The sequence below is a fragment of the Equus przewalskii genome, chromosome 24 (assembly GCF_037783145.1).
Source record: "Equus przewalskii isolate Varuska chromosome 24, EquPr2, whole genome shotgun sequence".
NCBI lineage: Eukaryota > Metazoa > Chordata > Mammalia > Perissodactyla > Equidae > Equus > Equus przewalskii.
The window spans coordinates 125,149-133,940 of record NC_091854.1 but is presented as its reverse complement, the minus strand read 5'-3'; positions in this window follow the sequence as shown (position 1 = coordinate 133,940).

The window sequence follows — 8,792 nt, the reverse complement described above, 5'->3', positions numbered from 1 at the left end:
CTCAAGATACCGACAGTACCCCCAATGAAATGGCTCAGCCAGATCATCTTAAAGTGATGAATATACCAGTTAACAAGTCCTGCTCAAGCACATAGTGCCCCCATGGTCTTTTTGTGCATGTAACATCTTAACAAGGACTAATGGCACCTTCGGTGTCTCTCTTTCTCTTTCTCTTTCTCTCCTTTTTCCACATAGTGTCTACGTCGTGGTGTGAGTGCTGAAGGCAAGAAAGAGAGTGCACCAGGAGGAAGCCATATCACTTTTTATGACGTAGCTTTGGAAGTCACTCAGCATCATTTGTACCTCATTCTAATTATAAAGATCTACCAGATTCAACTAGAGGCAACATAGACCCCGCCCTTGATAAGAGAGTATAAACATTATATTGTAAGAAGGCCATGTGGAGTGGGACAGAAAAAAACAATGAAAACACCTTACACACAAAGGATAGGGAGTAAGAATGGCATCACAATTCTTAACAGCCACGCTGGATCCCGGAAGACAATGGAACAATGCCTTACACATTCTCAAGGAAAATAACTCTCAACTTAGAATTTTATGCTCAAACTATGACTAAAGAGTTAAGACAGGATAAAGACATTTGTATATGTTCAACTTCTTAAGAAATTTATCTTCCATATACCCTTAACCAGGAAACTCCTGAAAGCTGTGCTCCGTCAATATGAAGGCATGAAGAAAGAATGAAGGAGAGGCAGGAATTGAGACTCCAAACAGGAAAAAAGTCCTGGATGGCAACCATGCGGCAGTTGGAACTAGAGAGGAGGTCAGAGGACTCAGGAATGTTGCCATGAATTTGATATATTTTCTCAGGTGTTTGAATGGCCTGAGAGTATGGGGATGAATCAGTAATAAGTGAATCGAAAACTGAGCAAACCAAGAGAAACACAATATTTAAGTCTAGGGAAAACCAAAATGTCCATGTGAAAATAAATGCACCACAGTACATACATAGCTAAGCTGTGAGTACAATTTCTATATCATAATAATATAAAAAGCAATTTTATATTTGGAGGAGAGGAGATTGTATGTGTAGGGGAGAGAGACTAGTGTGTTTAAAAGAGCTAAATCCTAATATTCAAAAGACAGAGTCAACACACAATACTTAAAATAGAAAAAATCCAAAAGTCAACATAAGCACATTATTAGAAAACATAGAGATAAGTACTCAAAGGAAAAGGGAAAGAAATGAAAGTAGCTGCCATTGGGGAGCAGGAATGGAGGGAGGAACTAATTTTTAAGTTAAAACTTTTATAGAAATATTTCATTTAAAAATTATCTGTACATGTTTGATTAAAATAAACATTATTTTTAAAAATCATTAACAGAAATTTCTGTCAAAATATGGAAGTTTGCACACATTTTCTCCCCCTCCCAATCCCACTAAATGCAATAAATAAAAGGTGGGAGAAGAAACAAAAGCTAGGTAGATTGGAGAAAGAGAACCCTCATTTAGAAAGAGAATACAGGGGCTGGCCCCGTGGCCGAGTGGTTAAGTTCGCGTGCTCCGCTGCAGGCGGGCCAGTGTTTCGTTGGCACTGCTCATCAAACCACGCTGAGGCAGTGGTCCCACATGCCACAACTAGAAGGACCCACAACGAAGAATGTACAACTATGCACCAGGGGGCTTAGGGGAAAAAAAGGAAAAAATAAAATCTTTAAAAAAAAAAAAAGAGAGAGAATACAAAATTAGGTGTAAAATGAATTTAGAATAAGAAATCACACCAAATTGCTAATTTTAAAAAGCTGAGAAATATTTTTTTAACTGCCTTAAACATTTTGTAATACTTTTTTTCCTACATCTTTGGCCACCTACCCTTTGATCTCCTCTTCACGGGATACAATGTTAAAATATCACTTTCTTTAGAGAGAATAGAAAGGTAATTTAGTCTTCCCTCTAGGATTTGGATCAAAATTTGTGTTTTTTTTAATTGATGGTTTAGAAAAGTTTCTTTCAGCTTCAAAATTCATTATTGGTAACTTCATGTAAGCTTTTAGGCCTGTTGCCAAATTTAGGAAAAATTGCCATGACTTTTTTTTCATATATTTCAAAACATTTTGAGTTTTCTTGTCCTCTAACTAATTGCAAATATACTTAGATTGAGATCATCATTAACCATTCTGTTATTGGCGTCTTTATGTCATAGTGACATATTTTGAGCTTTATAATGTCTTTGTCCATGTCAGTTTCTTGTGTTTCAAACCAGGAGGGAATTTCTTTTTCCAGTTCTTATGATTCATTCCTCTTCATTATAAGGATTATCAACAATCCAAAAGCATATTCATTGCTTCTATTCAAACCATGTATCTTCCTTTTAATAATGTATTATGTTCCTGGTATGATCTGAAAATTTTTTTGATACAACTTGTTTCTCAGCATCAGAATAATTTCCATTGATTACTCATTTTTATGTTTTTTGTTTCATATTCCATTAATTTTTAATATGAATTTTCTCTCAATCCTTTAATAAATAAACTTATAGATGACAAAATAAAGTATCCTTTATATATGTCCAAATGAGGAGTCTATGATTTCTCAAATATTTTATTGAAATATTCCTAAATTTATCTCCAAATTACAACAGTTATAGTCTACAAATACTGGATATATGCACAAATTCTGATCAACATTTTTTGCATGAATTTCACCAAAAATGAAAAAAATGTTTAATAATTATATATACTGAGTTGTCAAATATATTCTGGAGAGAAGAGAACTTCTGTTTTAACCAGGTGTCAATGAGAATCAAATTCTCCAAATGCAATTTACACAAGACATCTTTGGAAGAATTTTTCCCAGGCGAGCTTTTGGCTCAGAGTCATGCGACACTAGCCCTGCATGTTTACGCCATGACAGCAGGAGTAGCCATGGAGGGCAGTAGAAGTAGTCTTGAAAATCATTTCTACACTAGGATGGCTAGTAATAATATGGAAGTAACTGTAAACCTCACTCACATAGCCTTTTACACTCAATCTAAATGTAGCCCAAACTCAACTTCCGCTTAGCCAGATCCCAAAAATGCCTACAGCAACTCCAAAACCATCCCTACACATAGAGAAATAAAACAGAGGAGCCTTATTAATGGAAAGAGACAGTAAGCTTAGCCAATTATGATTAAAATACTTTATTTTTAATATTTATAGCTCTGCGGACATATTGCTAGGACTCCTTCCAGGCCCTTAGAAGTGAGACTCCAAAGTTTAAGCTGTATTAGCTTCAAGGTTAATTTGCCTCTGACAATAGCCATAAAATTTCGGAAAACAAATTAATGTGTGTAAATGGTTTGTCAGAGTAGAGAAAGTTGAAACCTGAGCTAGAAGGAGGGGGATCCCAGAAGTGAGCTAAATTCCTACTACAGATCCTCAGATAAGATTAGGAAATGGAAGCTCCAGCTAATTCTAAAAGTGGTGGTAAATGCTGATCCAAAAAGAGGGCTGAGTGTGAAACATCTAGTAGAGTAGAGAGAAAATCCTTCACATCCTCCCCCACATCTCTCTCTAACCCTGCTACTCATTGCTTTCAACATCTTACTTTCCATTCATTTCAACATCTTACATTTCCATTTCCATTCCATTTGCCATTCCATTCATGCCTTCTCCATTTTTAAATAAAATTATTTGTTTACCAAATTAAAATTAGCAGCCAAATCTCCAACCTTCCATCTCCAACCTGTACAAGAAGACAAGTACCAAGACCCCCATTCCAACAGAAGACTGGAGGTTTATTCTCTAAATGGGGAAATCAGAGGGTCTTTGGACACAGGGACACCTGGCAGAGCTGAGAGTGTGTATGCGGGGATACCCCTCATTGTGATTCAGTTCAAATTTAAATGTTGGATGGTGAGATTCTCCCTCCTTCTCTGCACTGCTCTTCCTTGATTCACTTGGGAAAATGCTAGAAGGCAGACAAGAGGTTTTGAAATTCCTCTCTGGTGAAATTGACCAACCCAGGACTAGAGATCTTTAGATTGACATTTGGGGATCCTTCAACAACAGAACACAGATTGATCTTCACCCCTTCATTGACAAGCCTCTCGTAGAGTTTTAATTAGCTTTCAGCGCCTCTGTCTGAAATCTGAGTGGATAGCCAGAGATCACCTGACGCTGAGAAAGCCTCTGATACAAAGGGCTGAGACCAGAACAAACAGGAAAATGAGACAATAAAGAAAATAGGAGAAAACGTCCCGACAATAAAGATAACATTCTAATGTCCTCGGAGATAAGTGAAGATATGGCATCCCTGAAAAAAGAACAGGGTTCTGGAAGAATGAAATATTCAGAGGAAAAAAAGAGAACATTTAAAATTAAAAGTATGATAATAGAAAGGGAAATATTAACTGAAGAGTTGATAGATAAAGTTGAGAAATCTCCCAGAAATTAGAAAAAAGATGAAGATGTAGAAAATAGAAAACAAATACGAGGAAATTTAAAAATCAGCCCAGATGGTCCATAATCTGAATAGTAGGAGTTCCAGAAAGAGTGGACAGGGAAAACAGAGAAGATGAAGTTATCAAAGAAACAATTTCAGATAATTTCCCAGACTGTACAGGGCCCATCGTGTGTCCAGGAGAAAACTTGCAAAATTAGGGTATATCATTGTATAATTCTGGAATGCTGTGGAGAAAGAGAAGATTCTAAAAACATCCACAGAAGGAAAAAAGTAGTCATACATGAAGTTTTGATCAGAATAGCTTTGGACTTTTTATCAGTAGCGCTAGAAATTAAAAGACAAGGGAGGAATGCCTTCAAAATTCTCAGGGAAAATTACTTACAACCTATAACTCTATATCCAGGCAAAACATTAGTCAAGTGTAAAAACAGAATTTTAAAAATATCAGACTTGCAAACATTTAGAAAGTTCATAACACAAGCATGTTTTTTAAGGGTAGGTGAATTAATACTCCTTCAACATGGAAGAAAATCTATAAATCTTGTCCAAAATTGATAATTAAGAAGTAAAATGTTAGGGGCCAGCCTGGTGGCATAGTGGTTAGGATTTAAAAATCCACACATTTAAAAAAAATCATAGGGGTCGGCCCAGTGGTGCAAAGGTTAAGTTCGCATATTCTGCTTTGGTGGCCCAGGGTTTGTCAATTCGGATCCCGGGTGTGGACCTATGCACCACTTGTCAAGCCATGCTGTAGCAGGCATCCCACATATAAAGTAGTGGAAGATGGGCATGGACGTTAGCTCAGGGCCAGTCTTCCTCAGCAAAAAAGAGGAGGATTGGTAGCAGATGTTATCTCAGGGCTAATCTTCCTCAAAAAAAAAAAATCATAGATTTCTTTACTAAGGAAAGCAAATACAATGTATTTTAAGTGAAAATTCTGCTAATTTTGTATAACCATTCACTACAATCTTGGAGAAAATGACTTATGATTTTGCCAACCTCTTAAGTTTTTGCCTTTGATCACAAGCTCTGCTTTGGCAGGATTTGCAGATTCAGATCTTGGGCATGGAGCTATGCACCACTCATTGCTTGTCAAAGCATGCTATCGTGGCATCCCACGTATAAAATAGAGGAAGATTGGCACAGGTGTTAGTTCAGGGACAGTAGTCTTCAAGCAAAAAGAGGAAGATTAGCAACAGATGTTAGCTCAGGGCCAATGTGCCTCACCATAAAACAAAAAAAGAAGAAAAGAAAGAAAGAAGGAAGGAAGGAAGGAAGAAAGAAAGAACGAAAGAGAAAGATAGAAAGAAAGAAGGGGAAGAAAGAAAGAAGGAAAGAAAGAGAAGGAAAGAAAGAAAGTAGGAAAGAAAGAAGAAAAATGCTGTGTTTAGAGATTTTCAAGTAGCCACCAGAAGAAACATCAGTAAGACTTCAAAGTGATTGGGAGGATTGGAGGATCGGGGAGCCTCCGAGAACTGAGGCTCTTCCTTGCAAGTTTGTCCTATTTGATTTTTTTAACCATGTGCATGCATTAATTTGATTAAAAATAATTTTACTTGAAAATCAAAAAGGAAAGTGAATGGAAAGATGGAAAGTGAGTTAATGAAAGCGAGAGTGTAATAGAGTTAGAGGTATAGATGGTGGGAGGGTGAAGCATTTACTCTACACTGTAGGAGCCCCTTACACATATCAAGCTCTTTAATTCTCCCAGTGGCTGAAAGAGAAAAATACCATTATATTATTTTAGAGATGAGAAAACTGAGGCTCAAGGAAGTTAAGGCATTTGCCCAAAGTCAAACAGCTAAAGATTGGCAGTATTAAGGCTGAACCCAAGTCTGTCTGGTTCCCAAACTCAATCATGTTCCACTATATAGTTTTGAATGTTGGCAAATTAGAGAGGTTGGGACCTGGTTTGGGGGAAGACAGTGAGTTTTTGGTAGAGGAAACACAAACGTTAATGTAAATTGAAGGTAGGGTCACCAGAGGCTAAGGATTGAAAGTACAAGAGAGAGAAGGAATAATTGAGCTGAATCTTAGAAAGTCAGGGGGGAGTAGCATGGTGATGTGAGCAAGAGTTTGCCTTGAGAAGGAATAAAGCTATAGGAATGAGATAAGAGTGGGTGAAGTTGTTATTAAGTTGGAACTTAGAGGGAAATTGAAGTGGTGATTCTGTTTTCTCCATGAAGTAGGAGCCAAATTATCCTCCTACGAATAAATGAGTAAGGGGGACATTGGATCTTTACACAGGATGGGAGGAGGAGACAGTTGGAACGTGACTGGAGCATATAGGAAAGAGTAGGGTTGCCAGATTTAGCAAATAAAAATACAGCTCACTCAGCTAAATTTGAATTGCAGATTAACAATGAATAAGTTTTTAGTATATGTCCCAAATATTGCGTGGTATTTTATCTGTAACAAAGAGAGACACTAAAGCAGGCAAAAAGAACAGCAAAGCTGCTTTGAAATAAGAAACTTGGAATGGAGCAACCTCAATGTGAATTGGGCATCAGATAGTAACCTCAGTGAGACAAGAAGTGAGGTAGGAACACTGGGCCTGGCTTCCAGGCAGCGGAAAGGCAGCTGGGCTAACCGCCAGGAGATAGCTTGAGGATGTAATTCCTAGGGTCTCTCCTGAGAGTAATGGGAAGAGACATGTGTGGGAACCAGCGACTTGGAATTGCAAGGAAGCCATCGCTGCAAATAGCTTTGTGTACTTTCTAATTTTGCCTGAGTGGTCAGCTACATCTTATTTCTCATAGATGTGTACTAAGGATGAATATTACTGAATAATTATCTCCAAGGTGTTTGAGCTCTTTAAAACACTGGATCAATACTGAATGTTGTCCTCACCCACAGAGCTCACAACAAAAGGACTGACTTCACCCACCTAATTCTTTGACATGTTTGAGGTTTATTTGGTGGTTTGGAGTAGTCGTTAAGAATCCGCAGCTCATTGACGGTCATAGCCCATGTTAACCACTTTGCTTAATATGTCTGGGACTCAGTTTCCTTGTGCGTAAAATTAAGATAATAACAGTACCTAACTTGTAGGGTCATGGTAAGGATTAAATGAGTTAATATGTATAACACTTAGAATCTGGTACACAAATACTAAAAGTATAACCTTACACTAGATATTATAGGTAGATAATGAGAGGTCTCTAAAAATATTCATTGTTATATCTTTATATACATTTTGTACACGTGAAATCAGTGGTTTCAAAAAAGACATTCATGGGGGAAGGATTAGAGAAACAGAGCACAAAGGAATTTTCGGGGAGTGAAAACCCTCTGCATGATACCATGATGATGGATACATGTCCAAACCCAGAATGTACAACACCAAGAGTGAACTTTAATGTTAACTATGGACTCTGGGTGACAATGATGTGACAATGTAGGTTCATCAATCATAACAAATGTACCACTCTTGTGGAGATGTTGATAATGGGGAGGCTGTGCACGTGTGGGGGCAAGGTATATATGGGAAATCTCTGTATCTTCCACTCAATTTTGCTGTAAAACTGCTCTAAAAAAACCAAAATAACATCCTAATAACAAAAAAGGTGGTAAAAATAAAAATAAAATTTAATAAAACATGTCAGCAAAAAGAAAATGCTTTGTGGTGGAAAAAAAGGACATTCATCAGTATATTTTGGTATACACGTTTTGTATACTTGCATAGTCAGTAAATAAATGGTTTTAAAAGGACACTCATTAGCATAACTTTGAATACATTTTGTACACATGTACAGTCAAAAAAATCATACAATTTCAAAATTTTAAAGCTAGAAGTTTGCTTCCCTTCAGGAACATGCATTTCAATTCCTTAACTGTTTATTGCCTGAAAGTGTTTGACGTGGGAGACAGAGCATCTGCAGTATTTAAGTTTAGGGACCCAGATTAGCCACTCACTAGCTAGGACATCTAGTGACTTAAGCTTTTCGAGTGACATTTCCCTCATCAATGAAATGACGACCAATGCTTGCTTCACAGAGTGATAGTGTGAAATTAGATAATCTGTCACATGCCTGATATAGTCTAGGTGTCCAATTCATTTTAATTCCTTTCGCTTTAAAGAACTTATAAAGTAGTGGGTGGGGTGGAGTTGGCCAAATCCCCAAGTTATGTTGTGATGAGTACACTCAACATATCTCCTCTTCTAAATGGAGTAAGTCCTCAACCCCCATCAGAGTCTATTCTAGAGTCTAGAGGACCGTTATCTTAGTTTCTGAGTTGTATGCACCTACTGTTTCTGAATTTGTGGGTATGTGCTGGGTGGAACTCTGATGATGAGAGCTTTCAGGCAGCTGTGAATTAACTGTCGCTTGAGTTTTTCCTTTGCAAACTCATAAGATCCCAGAAGCCAGGGGCTTGTTGTTTA